Below are 15848 nucleotides of genomic sequence, written 5' to 3' on the forward strand. Positions count from 1 at the left end.
AACATAACAACCCAAGGTTTTCCTCAGGTCATTTGAGAACTTTCTTACTGGCAATTACTATTTTTCCCCTCTAAACGTTTTCACAGCAGTGTTCTGTGTGTGTGTGTGTGTGTGTGTGTGTGTGTGTGTGTGTGTGTGTGTGTGTGTGTGTGTGTGTGTGTGTGTGTGTGTGTGTGTGTGTGTGTGTGTGTGTGTGTGATTGGTGTCACTTTTTGATGATGGGGAGTCTGAGATTTTTGCCGGCACAGGAAGTCGTACACGTACTTTCACTTCAGGGCACAGTCTCATTATAAGGTAAAGGAATGGGGCGACTCCTTTTCCCCACATGACTGATTGGAGTTTGAACATAAGAAACGAGGCTGAATAATGAACCTTTTGGATCTAACTTTTTCTGTGATCCTTCAATGAGGATGGGAAACTATTTGCCATCGTCTGCAGCAATTTCTCAACTCCACTAACTATCTTTGCTCAACTTTTTAAAATGTTATTACACGGTCTTCACCTGGAGAATAGGTACACACGACACTAGAATGGCACTCAGTAGAGCACACGCCTTCACCGAAGCCCAACTGTCCCCTTATATATTAAATCAAGCTCATAGATATCAGTCCCCTAAATATGCCTGATTTTTTTCATCAAGATCCATGAATTACTCCCTGGGAAATGTCAAAAAAACAACTCCTGCATTTGCACCAAAATGTGATGGTTTCTTTCTTGGCCCATGTCCCATCCGTCCACCAAGTTTCATGAAAAAATCGGTTTGCTAGTTTTTGCGTAATCCTGCTGATTAACAAACAAACAAACAAACAAACAGTGTGAAAACATTACCTCTTCGGTGGAGGTGAAAGGGGAATAAAAAAAGTGGACCTTTAATATCTAACATTTAAGTCAACATGGATGAGAAGCCTGCAAGTGATACATTTGCATTCCATCAGTTCCATCCAGCTGAAAGCTCTGGAAAACACTCGTAAGTGGACCTTGAGTATTTTTTTACATCTTTCTTTTCTCCTCTACTTCTTTTCCTTCTGTCTTTTCTACTCGGAGAGAATTCCCAGCGATCGAATGGCAACAATCCCCCAATGACTTTGCTCTGTTTGCACTGTGACTCTCTGCTGCCAATGGGCGCATATCCTGCAGTAAATATGTGTAATAACGCAGAGGCGTTATGATCAGCAGTTTATAGTTCATGATGCCATGAGGGACTCGAGGCACCGTCCTCTGGATTTGAGGAGTCAAGTCCAATGTTTTGATAAGATTTTTGGGCTTTAAAAACACAAAAGATTGTGTACGTGTAAATCACAATGTCTGTGTCTGTGTATGTGTGTGTGTGTGTGTGTGTGTGTGTGTGTGTGTGTGTGTGTGTGTGTGCGTGTGTGTGCGTGGGTGCGTGCGTTTGTGTTCTCAGCCCCATCGAGGCATACGAGAATCTGTCTTTACAGACAAACACTGTGACTCACCTCTCTTGGCCCAGGGCATCGTTTCCGCTCTCCTCTCTGTGTGTGTGTGTGTGTGTGTGTGTGTGTGTGTGTGTGTGTGTGTGTGTGTGTGTGTGTGTGTGTGTGTGTTTGTCCCTCGGTGACTGACAGTGGCTGCGCCCCATTTATCACCAGCAGGCCTGTCAGCCAATAATTCTGCTCCTTAACTCAGGTTATCAGATGCTCGGCAGACCCGACGTCGAGAGGGAGGGAGAGGGAAAAGGTTGTGAATGGGCTTTGACGTCAGCCTCAGTTCTCCCTGGTCGATGGTGTGTCCTTGCGTGCGTGTGTGGGAATAGACGTGTGTCAGGGAATAAATGGGGGTGAGGCATCAGTTTGTTTTTTCCTATTATCTTTTGTGAAATGTGAGATGTGGCACCAGAGTCTCTCCCAGGCATTTATAGCTCACCAGGGCCGATAGACGAAATGTTACCCACCACATTTGTCACCTTTTCCTGAAATGATGGTGGGAAGATATGAGTTTCCGAGAAGTGCATGTTTACAGCCCTCACATCTGTCCGGGAGGAGAGAGAGAGAGAGAAGGGGATCAAAGGATGATCACAAAGAGACATCATTTTTATGAGATATCTATTTAAAAGATGCTCTAATTTTGATATTTGACCATTTATATAACTGATCAAATCCATTTTCATGTTGTATATTTCATTTCTGTTTTCCTGATGTGTGTGTGTGTGTGTGTGTGTGCGTGTGTGTGTGTGTGTGTCCGTGCGTGCGCAGCAGGATGACTCATCTGGTTCACCGCTGCTTTTTGAGGAGGATACGGCAGAAACAATCAGACCACTTTGGCTGTTTGTGAAAATCAAAATGAAATTGGCAGGACCTTTAGCACATATGGAAATTCAAAACAGGAAGCAAACGCTGCAGGTGGGGCGGTGAGCAGTTGGAGTTGTCGAGGTATGATGGAAATCTGTAACAAACCTCAGTATGACCCTCAAAGTGATTATTGTTAGAAAAGATAACAGAAAACGTACATCATAAAATGACAGCATAAATAGTAGTAGTAATAATATAAATGGATAGCTTGAAATAGTTGCTGCACCAAATTGCTCACACTCATTGCAGGATGTTTTTCATCAAGATCCATGAATCATTCTCAGGGAAATCGGTGAAATATATTCGTCTGGATCCATGAAGAAAATTGATATCTCATGGCCCATGTTCCCTTTTTTTAATTTCGTATTGTTTTCTTAAATTATTGCGCAAATTATTAATTAACATATCATGCAATCTATTGATGTGATTATATCCTAATTACACATTCACATCAATTGTCTTACTGATCATTGTGGGTCTCAATACCTTCTATGTTACTTTTTAATCATGTAAACTTATTTAAACCTTTATACAACAAAAGGACTCGTGTTCCTCTAGAGACGATGTTCTCTGTTGTTCACCACCTTTTCACTTCATCAGCCTCATCAGCAATGTCACAACATATGTAGGCACAAGGCTTCATCACAGTAATGGCTCAGCCTTCTTCCCTCGCCGACGAATTCCACGTCTCTCTTTTCTCTCTGCTTTTTCGTGCCTAAGGCACCAAGTGAGACCCAGAAAAGAGATAAAGAGAAGTTGTAGAAGAGAGGAGATTATAAAAAAGCAACCACATTTTCTTTCAATCCTCGGTTTAGCATCTCAAAGCATCTGTTCTCCTATTATTGCTGCCAAGTTACACTATTAGGGTCACTGACTTTTGTCTGAGGAATATACAAGACATTGGTTGCTTATGAAAACCATTATGTTGCCCGTTGCCTCTTGTTGCCTTTTTCATGGTCCTGGGCTTTGATGTAGCTGTTTCTTGAATCTGCCTCATTCCTCCATCTTAAAGTCACAGAGCAGATGTTGCGTTGCGGCCACGTCAGGGAGTATTAGTTGTTTACCTCCTTCTGAAAGACAAAAATAAACCCGCCCCTCCCTCCTCTGCAAGCCCACAAGCATCCCTAAGAAACAGCCTGTTTCTGCTGTGACACATCGGGAAAAAATCTGCAGCGTTGCCCGTGATGGACAAGGACGTATACGTTTATGCGGAGGAAGAAGGAAAAAAAGAGGGGGGGAGCGAGGAGAGGATATGAGCGCCGGCATCACAGAGATACAGTAGCTGACTGTTTTGTGGATCTGCAGCAGGGATAAAGTCAGAGCTGCAGTTTGAGCTCCCTGGCGTCACGGTCTACTTGCGGTGAATTCGCCTTCTGCTCCGAGGCCACAGGGGAAACCGGTTGCACAGATGTCAGGGGAACCCACAGCACACATCTGAGGACCTGGGACACCCAGAGTGATGGAACAGTGACAGAAATAGATGTTGTGGATGAGAAGCTTTGTGACGGATCTCGTGTTGCACATCTTCCTGCTATAATCCAACATCAGCAGTCGAGTGTAGGAGCAGAAGCCAACAGATGATTAAGTGGCTCACACACAGGAAAAGTGATGGGAAAGGAAACACCAGACAACTTGTCCATGACAGAAATGCATCATCAAATGGGTTTTCTGGCCATGGTGCAGTAGCTAGGGGCGGCAACGTTTGTTTAGGTCGGTTAGGTTGTCTGTTGATTTGTTCTGGACCAAAAATATCTCAGAAGATATCTGCTGTTTCAGAATTGGTTGTCAGATGGTTTGACGGCTTCGGGAAACCACCTCCCCCACTTTCCAGTGTAGGAATCTGAGCATGGTTACAATAGTAAACAAACACGTATTGATCGGCAGGTCGTTCCTGTTGCCGGCTTGCGTTTTTCAGTATGAGATCTTTCACCTTTGTTTTACATTCAATCTGCAGTGTCACTTAAACGCCTTCGTACATTCATTTGGCTCAAGGCACTGAACACTGAAGCCCAGCACCTAAGCCTTTTCTATGTTGGGGAAAAACCATGCAACAGCAGCACTGTCGAATGAATTTCCATGTCCAGTGTGCAGGAGCTAAATCTATAAATCTCAGTTTTACCTTGCATGTATTCTAGGAGTCAACCTTCACCGCCTTCTACGTCCCTCAGTTTTTCATTCCACTTCAAAATTCTGCCTCAGACCTGGTATCTGTCGCTTCTCGTTACTGAGTCTCCTCTTGATGCCATGAGCTCCCACTGCACAGATAAACACTAACTTGATGTACAGATGCAATAAAGTGCAGGAAAGTCCTTTTTTCATAAGATGTTGTGTTCCCCCTCCCAGCTCACCTGCCAAAAAAATACTGAATGTGCAAATATTGTTGGCAGGACTGGAGGATTTCACACAGCTTGGACTCCTGCAAAGTGTTGACGAACGACAGGAGTTTCCAAACAACCACAATATGATATCCGGTAATATCACGGCACAGTTTGATATCACAGAGGTAGAGTACATGGAGAGGGGTGGTTCACAAAAAACATGAAAACGTCTATGGTTTAATTAAACCCAATACAAAATCGCTGCAACAAATATTTTCATGAAAACACAAAAGAGTGTCTCCAGTGAATTTGACATGGTCCATTTGTTCTTTTCCCAGTTCAGTCGGAAAATGTTGAGTGAGAGTTCATCTAAACGTCACAGCGGGTCATGTTCAGAACTTCAGTAAATGTAGCACTCTGCTGTCATGTGGGAATAACAGCTGTGGCCACATGTTCAGGCTGATCAGAAACTGATGAAACGCTTCAGCACGACGCAGGTGACAGCCGTCGCAGTGTGGGTTGTTTTTTTCACTTTTAAAGTGAAACTTACAGTTGATAAGCTGACCACAGACGATGTATTCAGGAAGCAGACGCACCATTTTCAATTACCCATAAAGCCATGAGTCATCCTGACCGAAGAGTGCGCCGATGATTTCACCAATTCGTCCCTTCCCTCTCACGGTGGGAATGTGATTGATTGAAATCCACTCTCCCATTTAATGCACGTGAATCATATTCTCAGAGCTTTTATTTTGTCGGCCCTGCACCATCTCCGCCACGGTGAGCGATGACGAATTGCTCCTTTAATTGCTGGTTAAACTCGGCCCGAGTCTAGCGGTTGCTAAGTGCCCAGAGAGCGAGAGACAGGAAGCAGCATCAGGACTGCAGTTGTCGGCTGCATGAGTCTTCCAGTGGGTTCGGCGGGGGGGGGGGAGGGAGGGGCATTAGGAAGTATAGCCAGGATGACTCATAGGTCAGGTTTGAGCCTGCACCACATCCCATTTGGTCATTGGCACACGACGCAAAGTTGTGCCTCTGTGTGAATTTGTTCCTGAAGGGGGAACAGAAAACATTCAGGTGCCGCCGTCCTCCACACTCTCTGATTGGTTACTACACGCTTAACGACACTGATTATGAAAATAGTCACCCTCATTCACTCTGTTGTTGCAAGCGACTGGCACACAGGCGAGCAGCTCGCGGATGTTTCAGCGAAACATGTTGCCAATTCAGAGGAGACCTGACGCTTTTGAAACAGTCCCTCTGGCCCACATTGAGGCGAGCACGCTGTATTTTACAAGAGTGCAATTGTAAAGTGGGATGGCTGCGGCTCAGGAGGTAGAGCGGGTCCTCCGCTAACCAAAAGGTTGATAGTTCGATCCCTAGCGTCTCCATTTCGGATGTCGAACTGCCCTTGGGCAAGACACTGAACCCACCGAACTTGAACGTTAAGTCAGGATCCACTCTGGATTCTTCCCGGTGTCTGGAAGTTGCCACAATCAATATTTTCATATTAACAATGTAGGAGTCACTTGTCACCTGACTTCTGCAGTGTCGGTCAGTTCTGTTGAGGGCTTCAGCATCTTCCGTCTTGTTCACTGCCCATCTTTAACTCACTCCCTGCTCTCAGTTGTGTTTTGACGTGCAGCAGGCAGAGTGAAGCTCAGACAAAACCCAGATTCACACAGGATGTCTGAGCTCGGTGTCCGACTGACGTCACGGCGGCATTTGTGAGTTAGCAGGATGCATTTGCAGCTTGACAGAGCGGGCCGGGCTTGTACACTGACAGACACACACAGACACAAGCTGCTGAACATGGCTTGGAAAGGAATATCGACGACTCAGATAAGTCTCAGATTAAAGTTGGCCAAACTGACGACATGACCGAAAATCAAAAGCAGATTTTGATTTGAAACACAGACGCATGCTAAACCAATACTTACATTAATTACTGTCTCTCTTTCAGTTTCTCCGCAGGATATTTGAGGTCATGAAATCATTTGGCGAACTAACCTCCGCTGGCAGACCAACGAATCAGTTGTTTCACTCCGCTCGTCCGTTTTCTCTCCCTTGTCGCACATCAGACGGCTGCAGGCTGCAAACAGGTGAAATCCTCACTTGCAATCTCTCTCTCCATTAGCTGCCTCAACTTTTAAATTTCTTGACGCCCTCACAGGCAAACGGCAACACTGGCAGAACTCGCAACCCTTCGGCTGGAAGCGGTTCATATCTGAGGTGTGTGTGTTGACAGCTTTATTGTGAATTCATTTTGCTCCCCTTCGGCACCAGAGAATGAGGGTCGTCGTGTTGTGTCGACGATGCCCACACAAAGAGTTTGATTACTGAGACGGAAAAATGACTGCAGAGAGGAGCTGTGAGGAGGGGGGGGGGGGGGGGGGGGGGGGGGAGTGAAAGAGAAGATGGTAAAAAGCTACTAGAACACAAACACACACACACACACACATACTGCTGCTGATCCCATGAATCATATCCAGGATTTCATTTGCTCCCCTACAACAAAGAATTTCACCAGGGGCACAGCTGGTATCCACGGAGACCAAAGACGATGCCTCTGTGGATGAATGTCCTCCCGAAGAGCGGCTCCTATCTTATGTCACTGGCTTGGCTGGTGTACACGCGCGCACGCACGCACACACACACAACCACACACACACACACACACACACACACACACGAATGAATGAATCAATTAGGCCAGGGAGGTTATGTTTTCACCCCGTCCATTAGTTTTTCAGCAGGATTACGTAAAAACTATTTCTGCATATGGATTTCCACGAAATCTGGTGGAAGGAGGAGACATGAGCCAACAAAGGACCCATTATAAATGTTGGAGTCGATCAAGACAAAGGGGGGACTCCTGACATTTTCTTCAACTTAGCTTAGATAGAATGTTTCTTCACTGATTTTTCAGAAAATAATTCATGGATCTTGATGAAAAATAAATCTGGCATATTGAGGAGACTAATATTCATGAGTGTATGCAATTTGTTGCAGCTCGGCAGACTTTAAGGAGACTGTTGGGCCTTGGTGGAGGTAAATGCTCTAGTCTACTGAGTGACAGTAGACTAGAGCTGGTTACTACTTGTTTAACCAGAACCTTAAAACATGATGTCATCACCAATTTAATGATTCAGGGAAGAAAATTCAACGTCTTGTTTTTCCATTGGAACATAACATTTATATCTGTGATTTATCATTTTGAATAAAATCTGACAATTCACTTGCATCTTCCAGCAGTCTGAAGTCCCATCGACTTATATCATGAGACATTCAGCACAAAAAACAGGCGTTACATATTTAATACAGTTAGAAATTAGGCCTCTTTTTTAATTTATTTTTTTGGAAGTGACTGTCACCTAGAAATGTATTTACAAAAGAAAACCTTGCATGGCTGCTTCACAATTGTACTCCATCCCTTAATGTTGTCACCTCGCGCTTGTTAGCTATTATTTGATGTCAAGCAGTGGCCTTGACACCGAGGATAGAAAGCGGTGTTACTGTAAAGCAGTCAAGTGGAATAGGGGCAAAAAAAAATTCTCAGCCTTTCAGACAGAATCAAGCTGAGGTTTCATAAAAGGTTGCTGTTGATGTGGATGAATGTGTGTGTCAACAACGGGCGCAGCTGGTGTTGGAGCAAACTAAAGCATCGTCCTAAATCTTTTGCTTTAAGTCTGATGGTTTTTCACTCATCAGTCGGATCATTAAAGTGGACACGCTGCACAATCGCATGCACACCCCCAATGACAGGCTCACAGAAGGGCCACGGCCTGTGCACCACTGTAACGACCTGCAGGACCAACATCATCCGTCCAGATTCAAGTTCCTGGCAATTTGACTAAACCAAATTCAATATTAGCTCTTCTTTCAACACTGGTTTCGTTCTATTCCCATTCCCAAAAGACATCAGTTAACATCCCATCATGCTCTGTGGCATGTATGAGCTGGGTTTGTCAAAAGTCTTCTATCAAAAGACAGCTGACAGCAGGGAGCGAAGCCAAAAACTGAAGATGAAGGATGCCAGCTTTAATGCGGGGTAATCAGGGCAGTCAGTAATAGCTTCGTCGGGAAGCCTTCGGTCTCCTCTCTAAATAGCAACACATCTCGCTGAAACATCCCCAGGCACCACAGCGATGCCTGCTCCTCTGTGTGCGAACTGCTTATGATAAGAGGGCAAATGAGGTGAATTGTCACCGATGCGGCGGCCCAAAGGGATCAGTCCCGGTCGTGTGTGGACGGCCAGTCCACGCTTGCTTGGAAACATCCTGAGATGTACTTTGGCAGTGCGACAGTTGTGTGGGTTTCCGTCACGACTGCGGCCCCTCGAATTACCTGTACGCTCACAGGTTTAAAAAGTGATCCTCCTCCATCCCAAGTCTGTCTTTTGAGAGCCAACCAGCCACACAAGAGACTTCAAAGGTGACTTCAGAGATTTATTTTTTTGTGGTATATAGCCATGCTGATAAGGTAAGATGAATAACACCTTTTGAAACTGACCAAACTTGGTATGCAGTCTCGGGGGAATGACATCTAAATTATAAATGAAGAAAACTGGTCGAAAAACATGGCCACCATCTACCAAAGTGTCTTCTGTATCTTGGCTAGGACTCTTTGAGAATTTATTAAACCGTCATGAATCTTAGATATTCCCAGGCCTTGATTTGGAAGGGATCTAACGAAGCATTTTCAGCCCAACCCATAGGGGGCACCACAGCCAACAAAAACGTGTACCTCAAAATTTCACCAAATTACGTGGCCATGCTCCGGAGGCAAGCATTAACCAAAATGATGAACCACAACGATTCGTACAAATGACGTGACCTATCACATCCCAGCTCAACCCACCGGTGAAGTCACCCATTACTTGTGAGCTGCCGTTTTAAAGTCTCGACTTTGGCATTTTGACCGGCGCCATCTTTGATTTAAAACCCCCCAGAATTAATAATAATTTGAGGAGGGGGGGGGGGGGGGACTGACTGTGAACTGCACCGATTGGATGGTACTAGCTGTCAATCACACGGTATCCACGCTCCAATGCATCAGTCTTCAAACTGAATTTATCCAGCCGAAGTGACTTTGTTCAGCTTCCTCAAGTCTGAAACCAGCTCACTGCTGCTCACAGATTTAATTAGCGTCGCTGCTTCTCTTCTCAAAGGCGTTAAGCACCTTGGTATCGCCGCATGTGTCTATATTTACACAGGTTCTTCCACAGCATTGGTATTAATAGCAACACCCAACACGTGCCGACAAAATGAATATATAATGCTCATCGGGTCTGACAATCTCATTTCAAATTGGCATTATCAATGTATTGTTATTTTGCTGGCCAGCATCCCTCTTACATCGTCAAGTTATAATCATTTCATAATTTTGTCAGTCAATAACATTCACCTGTGATTAAAAGTTAAAACTATTGATGTCAGCATTGTAGCACATGTTGAATATATCACTAGTCAATCAGGTGATTGACTGACAGCGGGTCTGCTGTAGGTCGGGGGTGGATGCTTCAACAAAACGACCTCACTTGTACATGGGAGGCCACTGTTCATCTCCCAGATCGCACAGCGTCAGATCAGAAAACACTTCTGGGATCACTGTGGATTGGAGAACTTGTTGCTCCTCCTCCGATTCCCTTTTTGCTTTTCCTCTTTAATTAGCCTCGTCTCTGGGGGCGCGAAAGAAGTATTGAGCCAAACTGTGTTTCCATGCAAGTCGTGTTGTGTTTGCCTCCAGAGCACAAACACCACAGACGACATCGCAGGGGCTGATCAATTTTCCTGTCCGTACAGATGAAGGCAGCCATTTGGAGAATCGGCTGGAGGCCGAGACCGATGCTGCCCTGATGATGGGGCAGCAGCAGCCCACACAAACAGCTGCACGTGTACAAAGGTTCAAACGTAGGTTTGTTCTTCAGTAGAATTCGTCTCTAGTCAAGGTGACAACACCTCTGCTGCAAGACTAATGTCAGCGTGGCAGTGTTCCAGTGATTCCCCCACCCTGCCTTTGTTCATTAGTATAAATAACTTCTCTGCAGATCCGTCCACGCACATAAACAGCCTGGCACCACTCAGCCACTGTACTGTACTGTACTTACTGTTGTTATGCAGTAAGTCCCCCAACGGCCAGCTACAACATCAGCAGCTCACACGGCTGCTGCCTGCCTGCTGCTAACAAGGCAGAAGATAATGTCACATGAACTGGGTGCTAATGAGAAACGGAAGTTGAAGTTTGGTTTAAACTCACCGGTTTTAATTCAGATCAGTAACTAGGATTGATTGACCTCCATTGTTCAGTCTGGATATTCTGATTTTTTTCCGTGACTCGGAGCACGGTCCGCACTGAAGTACCCCAATTTAGTCCGACCAAAAGAGGTGGTCTTGATCCGGATCAAAGACCACAGTTTTAGGACAGTTTTAAACAATAGGAGGAGAAAAGGAAGTGGAAGGGAAGCAGAAATGAGCCGCGGCACCACACGGGGGGAGGAGGAGACAAAATAGTTAATTGCAATTTATTGCAGGATTGCTTTGCAGCCTTTGCCCTCTAGAATATAATGGTGGACGTTCACTTATTTAAGGGTTGTTAATTATCTACAGTGAGCCCTGCATGGACAAAATATCAGAGGACGTTAGAGGAATACAGTGTAAACAGAAGACTTTATTCAATCGAGCCACAGAGAAGGTTCCCTATGAAATTAAACCACATGAAAATGTGATACTTTCTCAAAAAAATTGCAATAAAATGCTTTTGCTAAACTGGTTGGCAGAGGCGACAACAGATTTTGAGCTACTAAAAATGCAAATCACTCAGGAAATAATCTGGCATTTTGATGTGCATCATTCACGATGCTGCCACATTAAGTGGTTTTAATGAATTCCCATTCCATGCAGATTGAAATCGTATCTTATAATTACTCGGACCACATGGTAGTTGATGCACAATTAGCCTACTTGAATACAGACGAGGTGCGATTTAGGAACCAATAGACAGACCTATCGCATCATTGCAGGGGCATCAGAGGAATTCGATCCCTCACACACACACTTCTCACACGTGTCAGATGTCACCACGGTAATTGCGACTCGGACTCTTGGCTTCACTGGAGAATCACCAAGGCCAGGCGGCCGCAGGGACTGACTTCTGTCCAGTCAAACAAAACAGCAGCCTGGAATAAGGATTATCTGTTTTCGTCTTGAAGCGGCGCTGCGGCATAGGCGTACGGGTTGTCACGGCAACAAGCCTCCAAGGGGACAACTCCTTGAGTGGGTAATTAACCAGTGTGGCTCCATAAGACGTTCATCAGAAAGGTGTGTTCGTCAGACGCAAGGAAGCCAAGTCTTTGCTTTATTCGCCATCAAAGCGATGGACTGAAACATGCGGCCTCGCGAGGCCACGTGGGTCCAGCGAGCGCTTTTTCCTTCAGCCTCGACCGTGAACTGCAACCGCGCTCATTAGTGGCGATCCGAGCAAATCTGGCAGGAAAGAGAAGCGCCTCCCCGCCGACTTAATGAAGCTTCACACGCCAACAAGGCCGTGAACGAGTATTTTCCTGGCTAAGACTCGCTATGCCTGGCATGTGTGACTGTGTCCACACACGCCCAGTGTTCCACGTTAGTCAGGTTCTGTTATGAAAGAAAGAGCTTATGCACTGGGTGTCATTATACTCCAAGGTTAGATTCGTCTCCATCTTTTTATGCCTAAACAGTTCTAAATATTAGGAGTGGTGCAACGGTATGTTCACCCTGCCCCCGTCTTGCCAATAGTTGCATGACATTCCTGAAGGGAAACATATAGTATGTTGATAATATTAGTAATTAGGAGATTCGATTTTCAGCCTGTCCATTTGTGTGTTTGCATGTTCGTGAGCAGGATTACTCAAACACTACTGAACGTATTTCCACGAAAACGTGGCGGAAGGACGGGACATGGGCCAAAAAAAAAAAAGAACCCATTTAAATTTGGTTTACATTATTTCGACAGTTAATTGTCCTTTCAGTCTATTCAGTATTTTCGGAGTCTGACTCGTGGCGGTTGATCCCTCCAGACCAGCAGCAGCACAGATGTAAATTAGCCTTTGTGTTATGTTTCCATGGTTACGATCATTAGTAAAAGATTGACCCTTGACTGCTGTTTGTGTGCAGGAAAGAAAAGCTATCCACGCTCTGAGAGAAGCACATGTACAGTGTGTGCCACAGCCTATTTGCTTTTCCTTTTGTTGGTGCGAGTGCACTTTTGGATACGGGATTGTCGACAACAGCCGACAGAATGACAGTTTATTTCAAGAGCTCGAGGTCAACGCCAATAATAGTTGTGCAACAGGCTCAAAAAGAAAAGCTGAACACCTCTCGCTCTTGAGCCGAAACCTCATTAATTAAGTCAAGGGTAGGTGTTTGTGATTCCTGCGGATTGTGCGAGATGGTTGTGATGATCTGCTCAGGAATGTGGCACAAACACAAGCTAATGAGAATCTCTCTGAGATTAATGATCCAATGCCTCTGACATAAAGTCCACAATGTGAACTCCAGAGACAGTTGTGGTTCTTGTAATGAGCTCATTAGCCGTGCGTTGGATTGTTGAGAACATTTCCGTCAGTGTGGAACTTCTGCTTCAGAAGGCTTGGTTATTACTACGTTATTACTTTGCAAAGAGAAGCTGTGAGCTGCCGTGTGCTCGACATTCCAGTCGGGGGAGAACGGACGACAAGTCAAAAATGCCAGAAGACATTTATTGACTATGAAAAAGAGAAAGAAGAGATTAAGTTTCCAAAAACAGCAAAAGAAAATCTAAATGATTTCAGACGTTAGAAAGTGAATTTAAAGCCTATTACCCTACATTTAACTGTACTTTAATATAATTACAACATCATTAAACTGAGTCTGTCAGGCAGGCTCACTTTGGGTTCAAGCAAATCAAGTTATTACTAGTATAGATTTTCAGATTCTTCCCTAATACTGTCTGTCGGCCCTGGTGAGAGCCTGAGTGACGCAGGCCGGCTGCATTCGTTTTATAATGTACTAAATCACCGTGACCCAGAAAGCGTGTGGTGATTCATCGTGGCTGGTGCGGGCCTGCGGTATCAGCTGGAAATCAGTTGACTTTTATCAGGTCGACTAATTCGGACAATCAGCTTCCCACTGTAAAGGTTGTTGGAGAACATTTTTGTGACACAAATGGTGGTTTTTGTTCAGGTTCATGTTCATTTTGCTTCCAGTTGTTTTTGGACCGAAGCAGCAGGTAGACAAAGCTATTTGCCAACATTTCATTAACAAGTGTGAAACTAATTTTGCATTAAGGACATAAATTACATTATGATTCCTTCACTACAAAAGAGATTAAATCAGAAAACACTAAGGATGGGGGGAAAAAACTAGACAAAAAACTGCATTATTTGATGTTTTGGCCACTAGGGGGGCAGCAAAACAACCTGTAAACACATCAATGACTTTATATTATGACGCCATATGCAACCTACATACAACATCACAGGGATTTAAAAATGGATGAAATGACGGCCTCCCAAAAGTGAAGCTTAATCATCTTGATCGCCCCCTGGTGGCTGGCTGCATAATAGATCATAAACCCCGCCCCCTCCATGTTAGCAGATGGGACATGGACCAAACTAAAAAAAAATCGAAGTCCACCTTGAATAAATGTTTCCAAAGATGGTTTCTGTCATTTTAGGTCATTCTTATCAAACTGATGTATGTCCAAGTGTTTAATGTTTCTGATCAGTTTGGTTTTAATTAGTTATTTGATGCTATAAAAACGGGCTGAGACGTCATGATTGACATATTGACTCGCGATCAGCCAAGTGCACGTATTGGTGGGACCTCGATGCTGCAGCTTTTCAACAGAAGGAAGTGGAGACATGTAGTGCATCTTTATATGTATTTTTTCAAATGTATTTTTATTATTTTTTATTTTTAAAAAAATCTGACTTTGTTTTTAAAGTGCATTTTATTTAACTGCTTCAGGGCTGGTAACTGTGTTTTTTGTCTTTTGTATCTATTTTTTCTTCTTCATCTTTTTCCTTTCCACATTGTCTCTTACTGTATGACCAATCAATCCCCCCCTGGAATTAATAAATCATCTCCACTAACATGGAGGGGGCGGGGTTTATGGCCTATTCTGCGTCCAGCCACCAGGGGGCGATCAAAATGATTTGGCTTCACTTTTGGGAGCTGTCACGTCACCATCTTTATTCTACATCTATACTATAGTTCATCTCTGTGTGCGACTACTTTCTCACTCCCCAAAAAAACTATCAATGGCAACATGAAAAGGTTTCTCCAAATATGACTTGATATTAATGATGATGATGACGACAGATTTATGGAATCTGAGGGAGAAAGATTCCCATTGACAACCATTGCACAGTGCGTATGGATCAATTCACTTAATGAAGGGGGGGGGGGGGGGGTCAGGGTGGAACCAGCGAGAGAGATGGTGGGTTTATGAAATGACTCATTTCCAGACTCATTAATGAATGAATTTGTGTGTGCGTGTGTGTGAGGCCTGAGGCAGGACACTGGCCTTACTATTGACTCCCACAGGAGGACACTAATGACAAACATCCTGCTCCACGGTGCAGTAGACGCTCCATACATCACATCTGCTTCTTATTCTTGCCTGAGAAAAAGTCTGCTGTTGCACCAAAAAAAAAAATAAAAGGACGAGCTCGCACATGTTTTTCCTGTTTGTTGCAGCCATGCATTCCCCTCAACTTCCTGGCTGATAAACGGAGGGCTTCTTCGCTGTGTGTGTGTGTGACTGCGTGAGTGTTTGTGTTCAACATGAATTATTCAGTGGTGTGTTTGTGTCGGGGAGGAAGTAAGAATTATAACGCTTCAAAGCGTCTGTATTTGTGACCCTAATTCTCTTCCGTATGTAGAAGATCTTAAAATTCACTCTTCTTATCCCCTGTCTTGAGAGCAGCATTCAGGTTTGAACATACGCCTGAGTTACTCCCATGTTACCTGTTGCCGTTGTGTAGCGTGCAGTTGCTACAGCAGAACAGAAAACAAGCAGAGGTTTGTCCACCGAGCAGCGTCGGAGCTGCAGGAAACTCAGAGCCCTGCACATACACCTCTGGGACTGTCGGAGCTTTTACCCTGTCAATGCCTGTACGGTGCATCATGAAAATCTATGTGCGTGTTCCCTCGGGCCATTATCGCTGGTGTGGTGTCAGTGCAGTGACTTGTGGAACTGA

Source organism: Scophthalmus maximus, chromosome 11 (assembly GCF_022379125.1).
Source record: "Scophthalmus maximus strain ysfricsl-2021 chromosome 11, ASM2237912v1, whole genome shotgun sequence".
Classification (NCBI taxonomy): Eukaryota; Metazoa; Chordata; class Actinopteri; order Pleuronectiformes; family Scophthalmidae; genus Scophthalmus; species Scophthalmus maximus.